Raw genomic sequence first — 18,013 nt, 5'->3', positions numbered from 1 at the left:
TTCCCTATGCAACTTGAAATTGCCAAAGGTCTGCTTGGCTATGTAATCTCTCAACCACCTTGTTGGAAAACGTGGAGCTGAATCTTAATCTCATCTCTCTCCAGTCCCCCTCTCCTCAAGATTTTATCCCTCCACATCCTACTGCCTTATTATTACCAAAAATACTTTTACACAGGTTTAATATTTTATTCAGTTTTTCTAGTTTGTTTGTAATAAGATATTTGGATTATATAAAATATAATATACTGAAAATAGAAGTCCAATATTGACTATTCTTCTTCATAGTTCTTTGCACATAAATATATTAACATATTTTCTTTTATTTATTTATTTATTTTTGGTGAGGAAGATTGTCCCTGAGATAACATCTGTGCCAATCTTCCTCTTTTTGCTGAGGAAGATTGGCTCTGAGCTAACATCTGTGTCAATCTTCCTGTATTTTATATGTGGGACGCCACCACAGCATGGCTTGATGAGCGGTGTGTCAGTCCTCGCCAGGGATTCGAACCTGCAAACCCCAGGCCGCCGAAGTGGAGTCTGTGAAGTTAACCACTATGCCACCAGGCCGGCCACTGAATTTAGACTATTTTTTTTTTTTTTTAATTTTTTGTTTATTGCAGTAACATTGGTTTATAACATTGTAAAAATTTCAGGTGTACATCATTGTACTTCTATTTCTGCATAGATTACATCATGTTCACCACCAAAATACTAATTACAACCCATCACCACACACATGTACCGAATTATCCCTTTCACCCTCCTCCCTCCCCCCTTCCCCTCTGGTAACCACCAATCCAATCTCTGTCCCTATGTGTTTGTTTATTGTTGTTATTATCTACTACTTAATGAAGGAAATCATACGGTATTTGACCTTCTCCCTCTGACTTATTTCACTTTGCATCATGCCCTCAATGTCCATCCATGTTGTCACAAATGGCTGGATTTCATCGTTTCTTATGGCTGAGTAGTATTCCATTGTGTATATATACCACAGCTTCTTTATCCATTCATCCCTTGATGGGCACTTAGGTTGCTTCCAAGTCTTGGCTATCGTGAATAAGGCTGCAATGAACACAGGGGTGCATGTACCTTTGCAAATTGGTGTTTTCAAGTTCTTTGGATAAATACCCAACAGTGGAATAGCTGGATCATATGGTAGTTCTATCGTTGATTTTTTGAGGAATCTCCATACTGTTTTCCATAGTGGCTGCACCAGTTTGCACTCCCACCAGCAGTGTATGAGAGTTCCCTTCTCTCCACAACCTCTCCAACACATGTTGTTTCCTGTCTTGTTAATTATAGCCATTCTGACGGGCGTGAGGTGATATCTCATTGTAGTTTTGATTTGCATTTCCCTGTTAGTGATTTTGAACATCTTTTCATGTGTCTGTTGGCCATCTGTATATCTTCTTTGGAGAAATGTCTGTTCAGGTCTTTTGCCCATTTTTTAATTGGGTTGGTAGTTTTTTTGTTGTTGAGATGCATGAGTTCTTTATATATTTTGGAGATTAAGCCCTTATCAGATGTATGGTTTGCAAATATCTTCTCCCAATTGTTAGGTTGTCTTTTCGTTTTGTTGATGGTTTCCTTTGCTGTGCAGAAGCTTTTTAGTTTGATGTAGTCCCATTTGTTTATTTTTTCTATTGTTTCTCTTGCCCGGTCAGATGTGGTGTTTGAAAAGATGTTGCTAAGACCGATGTCGAAGAGCGTACTGCCTATGTTTTCTTCTAGAAGTTTCACAGTTTCAGGTCTTACATTCAAGTCTTTAATCCATTTGGAGTTAATTTTTGTGTATGGTGTAAGGTAAGGGTCTACTTTCATTTTTTTGCATATGGCTATCCAGTTTTCCCAACACCATTTGTTGAAGAGACTTTCTTTTCCCCATTGTATGTTCTTGGCTCCTTTGTCAAAGATTAGCTGTCCATAGATGTGTGGGTTTATTTCTGGGCTTTCGATTCTATTCCATTGATCTGTGTGTCTGTTTTTGTGCCAGTACCATGCTGTTTTGGTTACTATAGCTTTGTAGTATATTTTGAAATCAGGGAGTGTGATACCTCCAGCTTTGTTCTTTTTTCTCAGGATTCCTTTAGCTATTCGGGGTCTTTTGTTGTTCCATATAAATTTTAGGATTCTTTGTTCTATTTCTGTGAAAAATGTTGTTGGAACTTTGATAGGGATTGCATTGAATCTATAGATGGCTTTAGGAAGTATGGACATCTTAACTATGTTAATTCTTCCAATCCAAGAGCACGGAATATCTTTCCATTTCTTTGTGTCTTCTTCAATTTCTTTCAGAAATGTTTTATAGTTTTTGGTGTACAGATCTTTCACCTCTTTGGTTAAGTTTATTCCTAGGTATTTTATTCTTTTTGTTGCAATTGTAAATGGGATGGTATTCTTAATTTCTCTTTCTGCTACTTCGTTGTTAGTGTACAGAAATGCAACTGATTTTTGTATGTTGATTTTGTATCCTGCAACTTTCCCATATTCGTTTATTACTTCTAAAAGTTTTCTGGTGGATTCTTTAGGGTTTTCTATATATAAAATCATGTCATCTGCAAATAGTGACAGTTTCACTTCTTCCTTTCCAATTTGGATCCCTTTTATTTCTTTCTCTTGCCTGATTGCTCTGGCTAGGACTTCCAATACTATGTTAAATAGGAGTGGTGACAGTGGGCATCCTTGTCTGGTTCCTGTTCTTAGAAGGATAGCTTTCAGTTTTTCCCCATTGAGGATGATATTAGCTGTGGGTTTCTCATATATGGTCTTTATTATGTTGAGGTACTTTCCTTCTATACCCATTTTATTCAGAGTTTTTATCATAAATGTATGCTGGATCTTGTCAAATGCTTTCTCTGCATCTATTGAGATGATCATGTGATTTTTGTTCTTCATTTTATTAATGTGGTTTATTACGTTGATTGATTTGCGAATGTTAAACCATCCCTGCATCCCTGGAATAAATCCCACTTGATCATGGTGTATAATCTTTTTAACGTATTGTTGTATGCGATTTGCTAGTATTTTGTTGAGGATTTTCGCATCGATGTTCATCAGTGATATTGGCCTGTAATTTTCTTTTTTTTGTGTTGTCCTTGTCTGGTTTTGGTATCAGGGTAATGTCAGCTTCGTAGAATGAGTTAGGAGCTTCCCCCTCCTCAATTTTTGGAAGAGTTTGAGAAGGATAGGTATTAAGTCTTCTTTGAATGTTTGGTAGAATTCCCCAGGAAGCCGTCTGGTCCTGGACTTTTATTTTTGGGGAGGTTTTTGATTACTGTTTCGATCTCCTTACTGGTGATTGGTCTATTCAAATTCTCTACTTCTTCTTGATCCAGTTTTGGAAGGTTGTATGATTCTAAGAATTTATCCATTTCTTCCAGATTGTCGAATTGGTTGGCATATAGTTTTTCATAGTATTCTCTTATAATCTTTTGTATTTCTGAGGTGTCTGTTGTAACCACTCCTCTTTCATTTCTGATTTTACTTATTTGTGCCTTCTCTCTTTTTTTCTTGGTGAGTCTAGCTAAAGGTTTGTCTATTTTGTTGATCTTTTCAAAGAACCAGCTCTTGGTATTATTAATTTTTTCTATTGTTTTTTTGGTCTCTATTTCATTTATTTCTGCTCTGATTTTTATTATTTCCCTTCTTCTACTGATTTGGGGCTTTGTTTGTTCTTCTTTTTCCAGTTCCTTTAGGTGCATTGTTAGATTGTTTATTTGAGATTTTTCTTGTTTGTTGAGATAGGCCTGTATTGCTATAAACTTCCCTCTTAGAACCGCTTTTGCTGTATCCCATAAATTCTGGCATGTCGTAATATCATTTTCATTTGTCTCCAGGTATTTTTTGATTTCTTCTTTGATTTCTTCATTAACCCAGTTGTTGTTCAGTAGCATTTTGTTTAATCTCCATGTATTTGTGGCTTTTCTGATTTTCTTCCTATAGTTGATTTCTAGTTTCATACCTTTGTGGTCAGAAAAGATGCTTGTATTATTTCAATCTTCTTAAATTTATGTAGACTTGTTTTGTGGCCTAATATGTGATCAATCCTGGAGAACGTTCCATGTGCATTTGTTTTTTTTTTTTTTTTTAAGATTTTATTTATTTATTTTTCCCCCAAAGCCCCAGTACATAGTTGTCTGTCATAGCTGCACATCCTTCTAGTTGCTGTATGTGGGACGCGGCCTCAGCATGGCTGGAGGAGTGGTGCCTCGGTGCGCACCCGGGATCCGAACCCCGGCCGCCGGCAGCGAAGCGCACGCACTTAACCGCTAAGCCACGGGGCCGGCCCCATGTGCATTTGAAAAGAACGTGTATTCTTCGGTTTTTTGATGGAATGCTCTCTATATATCTACTAGGTCCATCTGTTCTAGTGTGTCGTTTAAGGCCAAATGTTTCCTTATTGATCTTCTGTTTGGATGATCTATCCGTTGGTGTAAGTGGAGTGTTAAAGTCCCCTACTATTATTGTGTTACTGTCTATTTCTCTTTTTATGTCTGTTAATAATTGCTTTATATATTTAGGTGCACCTACATTGGGTGCGTAGATATTTACAAGTGTTATATCCTCTTGTTGGATTGTTCCCTTGATCATTATGTAATGCCCTTCTTTGTCTCGTTTTACAGTTTTTGTTTTAAAGTCTATTTTGTCTGATATGAGTACTGCTACCCCAGCTTTCTTTTCATTGCCATTTGCGTGGAGTATCTTTTTCCATCCCTTCACTTTCAGTTTGTGAGTGTCTTTAGGTCTGAAGTGTGTCTCTTGTATGCAGCATATATATGGGTCTTGTTTTTATCCAGTCAGCCACCCTATGCCTTTTAATTGGAGCATTTAGTCCATTGACATTTAAAGTAGCTATTGATAAGTATGTACTTACTGCCATTTTTAAATTTTTTTTTTTTTTCCTCAGTGTTTTAGTAGTCCTTCTCTGTTCCTTACTTCTTCTATACAGAATTGATGGTCACTTTAGTTTGACCTCTGTCTGAAAGCTGTACTCTTTAACTACCCTCCTCCCTCCTTTTATGTTTTTGATATCATATCCAACCTCTTTTTTGTGCATTTGTATCCATTACGTTCTAATCGTGGAAATAGATAATTTTTCCTATTTGTGGTCTTCTCTTTTCCCCTTAAATCAGTCCCTTTAACATTTCTTGTAACACTGGTTTCTTGGTGACAAACTCCTTTAATTTTTGCTTATCTGGGAAAATTTTGATCTCTCCTTCCATTTTGAACGATAACCTTGCTGGGTAGAGTATTCTTGGCTGTAAGTTTTTTCCTTTTAGCACTTTAAATATATCATGCCATTCTCTTCTAGCCTGTAAGGTTTCTGCTGAGAAGTCAGCTGATAGCCTTATGGGGTTTCCTTTGTATGTAACTTGACATTCTCTTGCGGCTTTTAGGATTCTCTCTTTATCTTTAATTCTGGACATTTTGATTATGATGTGTCTTGGTGTGGGCCTCTTTGGGTTTATCTTGTTTGGGGCTCTCTGTGCCTCCTGTACCTGGATGTCTGTTTCCTTCCTTAGGTTAGGGAAGTTTTCATCTATTATTTCTTGAAATAGATTCTCTGCTCCCTTGTCTCGCTCTTCTCCTTCCGGGACACCTATAACACGGATGTTAGTGCGCTTGATGTTGTCCCAGAGGTCCCTTAGACTGTCCTCACTCTTTTTAATTCTTTTCTCTTTTACCTGTTCACCTTGGGTAATTTCTTCTAGTCTTTCTTCCAGCTCACAGATCCGTTCCTCTGTATCCTCTACTCTGCTTTTGAGTCCCTCTAATGAGTTTTTCATTTCCAGTATTGTATTCTTCATTTCTGATTGGTTCTTTTTTATATCTTCCATTTCTTTGTTGACATTCTCACTGAGTCCATCTATTCTTCTCCCCAGATCAGTGAGCATCCTTAACACTCTTAGTTTGAACTCTCTGTCGGGTAGGTTGCTCATTTCTGTTTCACTAAGTTCCTTTTCTGGGGTTTTGTCCTGTTCCCTTACTTGGAATGTATTCTTTTGCCTCTTCATTTTGCCTCTTTCCCTGTGCTTGTGTCTACGTATTAGGTAGGTCAGCTACGTCTCCTGCTCTTGGATAGGTGATCTTATGTAAGTGATGGCTTAGGAGGCTTCCAGTGTGCTTCCCTCAGTTCTCAATGTTCCAGGGGTGACCCCTATGTGGGCTACGTGTATCCTTCTGCTGTGGCCTGTTTGCTCTCCCTGTAGGTGCCCAGGGAGGCTGAGTTATGCTCCTGGCCAGCTGTTGTAATGCTCAGCTGCTTGTAGTTGTTGTGGGCCCTTCAGTCTCTTTATCAGGTGTGGGGAGCCCCAGCACAGTTGGCTGTAAGTTCTAATACCACATTTGTGTTGCAGTATTTCTTTTAAGTGAGTAGGCCCCCAGCGTGGCAGGTTGTTAGGCTCAGGGCCTTACAATTGCTGTAAGCCTCTAGCCTATTAGGTCTCTTGTCAGCTCTCTGAGGATTGCAGCTGGGTGGGGCTGGCCTCAGGCACAGGAGCACCCAATTGTTTCAGGTTTTGGAAGGTGGAGCAAACCTCCTATGTGGGTCTTTGAGAAGCACAAGTCTTCTGCGGCTGAGAAGCCCTGCCGCCCACAGGTCCACACACACAGTCAACACAGTCCTGCCCCGTGTGAGCGCCCCGACCTCCCCAAGTGGACCCAGTCTCTCCAGGGCGGGAGCCCCACACACTCTGCCACCGCCCGACACTCTCCACCGGCTCCTTGTGCACACCCTGCCCGGCTCAAGTCAGCTCAGTTGCCAGGCTGCAGAGAATCCAGTCACCAATCTATGCAGGCCCACACGTTGCCTGAGGGCTTGTTGTTGGGTGGGGCTAGTCTCTAGGGTGGGCTGCCTGCCCTGGCTGAGCTGGATTAGATCGGCGCTCTAGCGGGTGGAGCAGACCCTGGGCTAGCAGGCCTCAGGGAGAACTCCAATGGCGTCTGTGTCAGCACGCTCACACCAGGCCACAACAATGGCCGCCGCCAATGTCCCAGTCCCTGGAGAGGTCTCACCCCTCACCGAGATGCACTCAGGGCCTATTAGGTGAGTCTCTTGTCACCGAAGCACTGTGCACCTTTCTTTCTGGTGATTTTAGGATGATTTCTGGAACGGGTGAGTTTGTGCGCGGGCCCTTTAAGAGCCAGTTTTAGTTTCTTTGTGAACCGGGTTTTCTGGGGGTGCTACCCAATGCTTTAGTAGCAGGCAAGGTCAGATATTATGCCACTGGTGTCGATTGTGCTGGGTCCACAAAATGCCCACAGCGGGGGCGCTCCCCGGCTCAGGGCCCCGCGCCTCCAGGGAGGCTGCGTACCTGTGAGCTGCTCCCGGCGGCCGTGAAGCTGGCGGCTTGTGAAGGTGGCGTTTTTCCTCTCCGGAAGGGAGTCTCTGCCTCTTCTACCCCAGTTAGGATTGTCCGTTGTTGCAGGAGTTCCTCTTATCCAGTTTTCAGTTCTGTCTCAGGGGTAATTTTTCCACGAGTAGTTGTAAATTGGCTGTGTCCACGGGAGGAGGTGAGTTCAGAGTCTGCCTACGCTGCCATCTTGACTCAGACTCTAGACTATTTTTAAAAAAGCTGTTTCATGTCTTTATAAAGTCTCAAATTTAAATACTCCTTTAAACTGTTTTATAAAGCTATCTGCTATATAAAAATACAAAAGTAAATAGTAACTGTAACTGTTGAAATTCCTTAGGAAACAAAACATATTTTTAGATATCTACATTAGAAATGGCACATTTGAAAGCATACATCTTGGGTAATCTTATCAGTGATAAATTACATATATCAAAATTTTAATAAATTATTTTATTTCTATTTTATTTCTCTTATGAATCCCTACCTGGGATAAATCTTACTTTTTATTTTATTAAACATGCAAGTATTCACACCTTCATTCATCATGAAAGATAATGAGATGTTTTAGAAAGAGTTTTAAACCAGAAAAACATATATCCTAGTTCAATCTGGGGTTTATACACCTTCTGGTTGAATCTACGTCTTTATTCTCCTCAGTTCCTTCGTGAATAAAAGGGGATGAAGTAATATCTAATTTGTATATTTGTAACAAGGACTTCAAAGTATTAGTAAAGTATCTGGTATGTGATAGACACTTAGCTAATTAATATAAGCCTAAGGCTAGCTATAATGCACCGTGCATGTCTCTATAGAGACGACTGATAAAATTTAACAGCTCTGAACATCACAGCATGAGTGATTGTGTCATTAATTTATTCATTCATTCATTTGGAATGTCAACTACATTCAACGTCAAGCCCATTCTGATGCCTGGGCTGCAATATTTCCCCTGTCTGAAATGTTCTGATATTTACATGTCTGACTCTGTTATCTTCCTTGAATATCCTTAAATAGCAGCATCTCTGTCATTCTCTGTCCCCTTACTCTGTTTGCCACTACCTGACACTGTATTACTTATATTTGCTCATTTCCATATGTTTTCACCATTAAAATGTAAACTTCACAAGGGCCTGAGCTTGTTTGTTTCGTTTATAGTTTGCAATTCAGTACCTTGAATTGTATCAAGCACAATACATGTGATCACAAATATTTTAATGAATTAGTTAATAAACTATGCCCTTATTGTAAAATATCCTTTTATAATATTCTTTAATGGTAGAATGTTGTTTCATGTTTACCGATATACTATAGCTTATTTGTCCTGTTTTTGTTTAAATATCCTCCCATTTTGAATAATTCTAAAATAAAGGTTCTTGTACATAAATGTTATTGCTTAAGTCTAATTATTTCTTCAGGACTAAAAACATTCTCTATTATGACATTTTCTCATACTTTTAAAATTTAATAGAGTCTTTAGACAAATGCTCATATCTCAAGTAACTTGGAGCATGGTAAAGACCAAGACTATTGAGGTCACTTCATTCCTTCCATCTGGCACTGGCACCAGACACATAAATGGTTATCAATTAATGTGACTTTTTATTTTTCAAGATCATGGGTTTTGGGAGTGAGTAACACCTGGGTCATCAAATAAAAATACTAGCTGTTTGATCTAGAGTGATTTCTTAATCTATAAAACGAAGATTTAGGTTGTTTCAATGAGTAAGAAGCTCATACATAAACCGGTAAACTAGGGCCTGACAGTGACCAATCAATAAACAGTAGCTATAATTATAACTAAAGTGTGCAAATTCAGTTAAAAATGTAATAAATTTCCAAGTTTCTGCTTTCTTCACTTTATGTAAACCAGGGATTAAAATCACCAAGAACAGACTCCTAGATATTTTCCTAAAGATGATATATTAGAGAAAGATATGGTAAATTTTCACCACTAGTATATGCAGGTGTAAAATATAAAAGCAATTTTTTATGGTTTCTATTTTACTTACATAATTATAAACTGTATTAGGAATATGTCTTCAAACTATTGCACTGGATTATTTATTTGACACTCTGCAAGGCTACTTCTCTACAGAAATAGCTATGAAAAACAATTATAATTCAAAACTTATGTGTTTTCCAAAAGTACTCTAACTACCTCCAAATAATTTCCCTAACAGTCTAGCTGTTTATTACTGATATAAAAAGTTAAAGCTTAAATTTTGCCAGTTTATTTCATAGGTAAACTGTAACAGGCAAGACTGATGAACATTGAGAATAGTTTAATACAAATCCTATCCTGTTGCACTAACATGAATATGTCGAGGTGTTCTTTGTACTTTTGGGTTGCTAGTTATAGCAAAAAGTATGTCATTTTTCCAATGACAAGTGCAAGTCAACATCTAATGGTGAAGCACTATATTCAGACATCAGCTTCCAAAGACTTATGATAATGTGATTATTCTGCCTATATCCTGACAGTATACTAAAAGACGAAAAGCGAAGAAGCATGGTGGAACTGGGAATTGGGAAAACGCTGTCCTAATATTGGCTTACTACCTAAAAGCAGTGGGACCTTCAATAGATGTCTTCCTTTTGGTAGGTCTCAATTTCCTCATCTGTAAAATAACGAGTTTAAATTAGACATTACATGTATAAAGTCAATTTCAGCTGTTAACATGTTATGAATAAATTGTGACCGAATTACTGAAGAGTTTATATTCATTGATTTTTTTTAGGTTCTAAAAGTAATAGAGAGGTGGAATTTATACATATTTTGATTATAAAATAAAGATCATCCAAATCAGATCAGTGCATTTATTAGACAGCTAATAAACTGGAAAGATTCCACCTACTAGAATCTCAAGAGAGCTAAAAAGCTTGCTGGGCCTGGTGCTGCATTACTTAAGATAAGTTATCAGCTCTCCCCAGGGAGGATTAAAGGAAGGGTACCAACAAATCTGGGGTAAAATTGAGACCAACACGTGGGTGTTTCCAGATTTATTTCATATTTTAGTTTAACCAATTTTCTTCTTTGAATGACTGTATTTTGTGCTATGAACTTGAGAATATGAGTATTTAGCCAGATTGTTCATGACTTGGTACATTGAGTGGAAAGTTTCCTAAGAGCTCCGTGAGAAGGTCAGAGGAGGAACAGGGTTAATTGAAGACAAGTGTTTGAAGAAGGTAGGTATTGAACTCATACTTAAAGGAACAGAAAGATGGAACAGGGGTAACTGGGCAACATGAGCAAAACGCTGCTCGACAGCAGTTGGGGTTTGTGAGAGAAGCAGGGTGAGGAACAAGGTTAAGAAGAGACAAAAGAAGGGAGGGAGATTGGTCTAGCTTCAGCACTTTGAAGGTAACTTTCAGAAGTTGGTATTTGATCTGAGCACAAAGGAGACTCGTTGAAATAGAGACATGATAGCTTTAAGAGATTGGTATACAAAATGATTTAGCAATAGTGTGTTACAAACCTGGAGAGAGAAGGAAACAATCTAGAAAGCCAACAAGGAGAAAATTATTGTGTTTTATATCTTAGATAACTCAGCATCCTACAAAAAAGATTTTGTGGGCTAGAAAGAAAAGAACAGGGAAATTAAAACTATGTCATAGAGAATAAAGTTATTAGATTTTACAAAAGTAAAGAATAGAGAGAATGACCACACTTGGAATTAGAATAAACATCAGAGATTATCCCTTAATTTATGAGAAAACTGAAACAGAGAAGCTAGTAAAAGTCCTCAGTTATTTATCTAGTTATTCACAGAGCTAGAAGTAGTAATAACTATTCTGACATCAAGTTGAATTTTATTTTTACTACGTCATGACCTCCTGTCTTGGAAATTGAATATTACTAAAGCATTTGGATATATAAAGGGAAAGAAAATATCATCATAATGTTTCCTAAATTGTTGAAAAAATAGGCAATGTGAAAACAATTGGGTATACAAGCTTCACTTTTGCCAAACAAACTTGGAGATGGCAGAAAGAATTCCATGTATTATTAATTCATTCATTCAATATATGCTTGCCTTGTGTATTGCACTAGGAGATGGGAATAACCATGAGAAAGATTTGGTTCCTGACCGGAAGGCATTCACTGACTGGTGGAGCAGACAAGTGTGAAAACAAATAATGTTAATACAGGGTCATAAATTCCATGATAACATTGTGCACAAGAAGCTATATGAACCCAGAGAAAAGGCAAGCTAACATAGTTTTGTTTAGTCAAAGGAGACTTTCTGGAGGAGAAAATCTTTGAAAATGAAGAGCAGGAATGATTTAGTCCAGGAGAGAGGGGAGAAAGGAGTTTCTCGGGATAAAGACAGCATTGGGATGAGCATGTATCACTGCAGTAAATTACAAGTTCTTTAGAACTGGATATTGGAAGGGTGAGGCTGGGAGTGGAGACTGGAGAAAAGACCAAGATCAGATCATAAAGAGCCGCATATGCAATACTATTGAGACCACAATTCAACTGCCAGTAGACAAGGAGCTAATAAAGGATGCTAAGCAAGAGAGTGACGATCAGATCTGTGTTTGAGGACATTCACTCTGGTGGTAATGTAGAGAACTGTTTGGAGTCTGGGAGACTAGGTGGGAAGCAGTTTCAGAGCTCTAAAAGAAAAACGAAAGAGAGCTTTAACTAGAGAGTTGTGAAGACTAAGTGTAGGATAGGAGGAACTCAAGACATATTTAGGAAGAAAGCTGCAAGGCTTGCTATCCAATGAAGGTTAGTGGAGTGGGGGAGGTAGAGGTACATGTCTCCAAGACTCCTGACTTGGATGATGTGGGAGGTGGTAGCACTATTAGGAGAGAGTGTCTTGTCAATGGTAGTTAGTAGAATAGTGATTTAGTGGAAAGGTGAAGGGAAGGAATTAGCAATAAAAGAATACCTAATATGTGTTAGGTATTGTACTAGACATTTTGTAAAGGTTATCTTTTTAATACTAATGATTAACTTTTGAGCAAAGTTCAGACATATATATATTTCTGCCCAATTTCCAGATATTTTAGAAGCAATTAGAGGTTTTGAAATCATATACTTATGATTCAAAATTCAAGTTCCTTCCACTTTATTCTTCTGAGTGAATCTCAGTAGCGCTGCATCTGAGCTTTGGGGAAAAAAATCACTTAAAAGTTCTAACATTTAATATCCATACTTGTAAAAATGGTGTTAATAAGACTGTCTTCCTCACAGTGATAAGTATCCAACTAGATGATCATGTGAAAGTATATTTGTAAATTGTGGTGTGATAAATATTCATTACCATTAAAGGTTATTATGAAAAACTAAATTTCTCTAAGTCAGATTATTGAGATTAATATGCAATACAGTAAAAGTCAACATTTTTCTATGTATATTTTTATGAAATTGACAAATATATACAGTCACATACCCACTACCACCATTTAGATTTAAAATATTTCCATCACCAATCAAGTCTCCTATGCCATCTTTCAGTCAATCTCCTGACCACATCTCTCTTTCTGGCAACCACTCACTGAGTTCTGTTTCTATAGTTTTGCTTTTTCCAGAATGTCATATAAATGGATTCATCAGTATGTGACTTTTTGTTTCTGGTATCTTTCATTTAGCATAGTGTTTATGAGAATTATCAATGTTGTTGCATATACAGGTAGTTCCTTCTTTTTAATGCTGAGTAGTATTCCATTGTATGGATACACCACAATTTGTTTATGCATTCACCAGCTGATGGAAATTTGGATTGTTTCCACATTGTGGCTATTATGAATAAAGCTCCTGTGAATATTTAAGCATAGGTATTGTGATATATATGTACATACATAATATATATTTTTTGGTAGTGCCGTCGAGTCCATTCTGACTCCTAGTGACCCTGTGTACAGCAGAGAGGAACCCTACCCTGTCTTTCTGTGCCATCCTCTCACCTTCTGGCACTATATCAGACAATGCTCTGCTGCTATTCATAGCGTTTTCGTGGCCATTTTGTGTGGGCGTGGGTGGCCAGGTCCTTCTCCCTAGTCCATCTTAGTCTGGAAGATCCACTGAAACCTGTCCACCATGGGTGACCCTGCTGGTGTTTGAAATAACAGTGGGATAGCTTTCAGCATCACAGCAACACGCGGCCACCACAGTATGACAACTGACACAGGGGTGGTATGGTTCCCTGACCGGAAAATGAGCCAGGCCCACTGTGGCGAGAGCACCAAATCTTAAACACTAGACCCCAGAGCTGGCATGTGTATATATACGTCTGTATATATGTTGTCATTTTTTCTAATACCTAGAAGTGGGATTTTGAAGTCACATGATAAGCGTATGTTTAACTTCATAAGAAACTGGCAAACTCTTCCAAAGTGCATTCCCGTCAGCAATGTCTGAGAATTCTAGTTGCTGCACCTCTTCACTAGCATTTGATATTGTCAGTCCTTTTAATTACCCAATGACTGGGTGTGTAGAGGTATTTCATTGTGGCTTTATGCATTTCCCTAATGACTTAGGATGTTAAACATCTTTCATGTGCTAATTTTCCATCTTTTGAGTGGGTTTGTGTGTGAAGGATCTGTTAAAAAATTGTTCCCCATTTCTGTGGATTGTTTATCTCCCCATTACTAAGTTTGGAGAGTTCTTCATACAACACATTTCTGGATACAGACCTTTATGAGACAGGTGCTTTGGAAATAATTTCACCGAGCCCCCAGCTTGTGTTTTCATTTTCTTAAGGGTATCATTCTAAGAACTTGAGTTTTTAATTTTTTTGAAGTCCAATTTATCGATTTTTTAATTTTATGGATCATACGTTTTTGTCCTAAAAAATAATCTCTGCTTAAACTAATTCACAAAGATTTTCTCATCTTTTCTGTAGTAATTTTATAGTTTTACCTTACATTTAGGGATATAATCTGTTTCAAATGCAATTTTGTATTTGGTGTGCGGTATGGGTAAGATTATTATTATTACTTTTTGGCACATGGATGTCAAATAGTTCTGGAACTGTTTGTTGAAAAATACAATCCTTTTCTCATTGAATTACCCTACAATCATTATTGAAAATCAGTTAACCATGTATGTGTAGGTCTTTTTCTGGTTTCTCTCTTCTTTTCCATTATCTATATGTCTATCCTTATGCTAATACTATACTATCTTGGTTACTGTACCCTTAAATAAGTATTGAAACCAGCTAATGTGATGTTTGAGTTTCTTACAGAAAATCTTTTATCAAATATGAAAATCTCTGCTTTTACTTGCGTAACAGTATAAAGAAAGTAAAATCACATATAAGCCTCATAACAATGATTATTAACTGGGGGTATGGTTTGTTGGTATTTTTATTTCATGATGTTTATATTGTTTATTATCTTTATATATATATGTATAACATAATATCTTAATTTTGTTATATGGCATGAACAACTTATCATGTTTGGGATTATTATCTTTATTTGAAATTATTATTTCAATGGATATTTCATTGTAGAGAAACATCATGTTATGATGCCAGTATTGGAAATTTATGTTGATTTCAATTTTTGGTAATTTAATAATATTGTCATGAGCTCTTTGTTTACATCTCTGGTTATTTCCTACAACTTAATTCCAAAAAGTTGAAATATTGAGTTAAAGAGTATGAACACTTTTAAGACCCCTAAATATTTATCCATGGATAGAAATAGGGATAGAAATAGAGATACATTATTCCACATTGTCCAGTAAATTTATATTTTTGTCAGTCATTTTCCCTGATTCTTGCAAAAACTGGATGGTAAATTTTTTATCTTTGTCAACTTGATGGACAAAAATGAACCCTCTTTGTGACTTTGATGAACTCTCTTTGCCTACTAGTGAGACTGAATGTTTTACAACTTAATTGGCCATTTGCATTTTTCCATGGCTTGACTATTGATGCACACTGACAATTCTACTTTTGATTATTCATAAATTCTATATGATTTGAAAGGAGTCTTTGGTGTTGTTAGCAATATATTTTGCACATTAACTAATACACATACTAACTTACACATACATTACCAGAGTTAACTTGCCTTTTAATTTTATTTATGGTTATTTTTTAAAGATGTTAAAATATGTTAAAAAACATATATGTTACCAAGCTGGTCAGTATTTCACATTGTTTTTTTCTTCCATTTATGACTATTTTATCTTCCATTGTTATATACTTAAAATAGTTCTTCCACACCCAGAGATCAGAAATTCATTCATATTTTCAAAGTTATTTTATAACCATTTTATTTTGGAAATTTTCACTATTTCATATGCCTCTATTTATTTTTGTAACGTTACAATATGGTTTAGTAGCTGAAAGGGCAAGCAATTCCTACTGATCATTTGAGGAACAATATTTCTGGCCATTCTAACATTTTTCAATTAAAAAAAGAAAAAACAGAAAGAAACTCAGGGATAATTAACAAACTTGTGTTTAACCTATAAATTAATTTTGGCAGAACTGTGATTTTAAAAATATCTAGTCTTCTGATCCCAGACGTTATTCAGGTCTTCTTTTATTTTCCTCAGTAATGGATTAAAAGGATTAATTTTTCACAGAGATCCTTAGTTTTTGGCTGTAATTTCTGTATATTTTGTGTGGTCTAGTATTATTGTTGTAATATTTGCTCTCTGATGTCTCTATTTTTAAATAGAGAATTTTCTTGACCAATTGAATTGCATATGGTGAAATATATTTTCTGAAAATAGTAGAATTTAGTTGTCTGTCCGATTGTCCTTTTTAGATTTTGGAAATCAATCTTTTCCCTTCTCCGTTAAATCAGACAACCATTTTTTAGGATTGGTGCAATAAAATAGTGCCAAATGGGAAAAATATTACCTTTTACTTGACTCCCAGGGACACATTTGGACTGGAGAGTTTCTTCCTTGTCTAGATGCAAACAATGCACAGGTATGGCAGGGTCCCGACAGTAGAGCAGGGCCTACAGGTTCATGCCGTGCCTGGATGGAAGGCCCAAATAATAAGAAAAAACAAATTCTTCATTAGCCAATCTTAGGAAGAAGGCCAGCCATTAACAGCTTGCACAATTTCAGTCAGGTTTGGAAATGGTGGCTGTTTATGAATGGGGACACTTCATAAACAAATTTATGCCATTGGATTCCCAATAAATTCTGTCAGTCTTTTTTAAGAACTGAAAAATATCTTCTCTTTTCTTATCATCCTTTGACCCTCCTCAGTCTTACTTTAGTTATGATGAGCAAGAGAAATGTTTACCTAACATGATCAATTTATACTTCTTTGTAACTTTGGATTGTATCTGGTAGTCAACTGTGCTCTTGTTTCAAGAGTGGATGCCAAGATGATCCATCAAAGTAAATTTGACTGGAGAGCTTTACTAACTTAGTATCTAAAAATTAAAACTTTGTAACATGAGTAGGTACTGAATTCTCACTGAGAGTGCACTCCCTGGAATTTCAAACCCAGCATGAAAAAAAAATGCTTCTTCATATAGATAATAAAATAATCGAAAATATACTGCTCAGGGAGCAATAGGATGGATTTTATAATCTATGCTTAATTCATAGAACTTGTTAATATTTCCAGATATTTGGGGCCAGCCCGGTGGTGCAAGCAGTTAAGTGCACGCGCTCCACCACTGCGGCCCAGGGTTCGCCAGTTCGGATCCTGGGCGCTCACAGACGCACTGCTTGGCAAGCCATGCTGTGGCGGCGTCCTATATAAGGTGGAGGAAGATGGGCATGGATGTATCTATCTCCTCACCGGTTTTATATTTATTTTGTTTACTGAAAAATCGCTGAAATAGGAAAGATTTTATTGTACATTTATTCCGAACAAAATATGTATGATGCAATTTCACTGACTAAAAGCAACTAAGAAAATTAGTTGATTTCTGAATATTATTCTCTCATTAAATTTCATGAAAAGTACATGATAGTAATTATTGCTGTATTTGAAAGTAATTTCTTTCATTAGAAAGTGGACCCAAGCTAAGGGTTTTGGATATCTCCTTAATATATAAAGGGACAGGAATTGTCATAGACAATATTGTCAGAGCATCTCTTATCTGAGAATCAGGAGCTAAAGATCTCGTGAGTGGTTGACTCGATCCAATCCTTCAGTTTTATACTTTCTCAATGATGCTTGTCATTCAGTTTCTTTAGAATCCTTGTCTCTCTCTCTCTCTGTCTCTCTCTTTCTCTTACACACACACATGCACACATGCACACACACACAGAAACACTGTTCTTACTGTTTCCTGACAGTCCTTTTATCACACACTAGGCAAGCAGGCAATCGAGGCTTTCTGAGACCTGGATTAAACTGTCATCTTCATTTTTTTCTAAGCTTTACAGGTGGAAATTATAACAAGAAACCAAGTTTCATAGTTAGGCAAAAAGAAGAAATAGTCTGGTAAAAGTTCATGCTTATCCAGATATTTTGCAGGCTGTTGAAAAGGATTTGGAGAAACTTAAGTTCATATGAACAATAAATGCCTAATAAATCACTTGAGTGGACTGGATTGGATTTTAAATTTAACTATTTCAAAGTACTATTATTAACAAGTATCGCAAACACGTCAGTATATAATTAATACCAATGTGTAAATATTAGAAAACTTACTGTATGCTAGGCAATGTACTAGGCATTTTGCATCCATTGTTTCATTCAATACTTATAACA

General features: G+C 36.9%; 1 long non-coding RNA gene across 2 annotated transcripts in view; it reads left to right on the top strand.

The window, feature by feature from the left end:
• The first annotated feature begins 6,727 nt into the window (after positions 1-6,727).
• Positions 6,728-18,013, top strand: part of LOC147916680 (uncharacterized) — a 65,507-nt gene continuing 54,221 nt past the window's right edge. For both annotated transcript variants that reach the window (XR_015552716.1, XR_015552717.1), the window contains exons 1-2: positions 6,728-7,048; positions 9,840-9,956. This is a non-coding gene — a long non-coding RNA (uncharacterized LOC147916680). The remainder of the gene's footprint in view (positions 7,049-9,839; positions 9,957-18,013) is intronic.

This window comes from Ceratotherium simum, chromosome 7, assembly GCF_057802395.1.
Source record: "Ceratotherium simum simum isolate JZ-2026a chromosome 7, ASM5780239v1, whole genome shotgun sequence".
Taxonomy (NCBI): domain Eukaryota; kingdom Metazoa; phylum Chordata; class Mammalia; order Perissodactyla; family Rhinocerotidae; genus Ceratotherium; species Ceratotherium simum.
The sequence above is the reverse complement of the archived record's forward strand: the minus strand, read 5'-3'. Positions and strand labels throughout refer to the sequence as shown.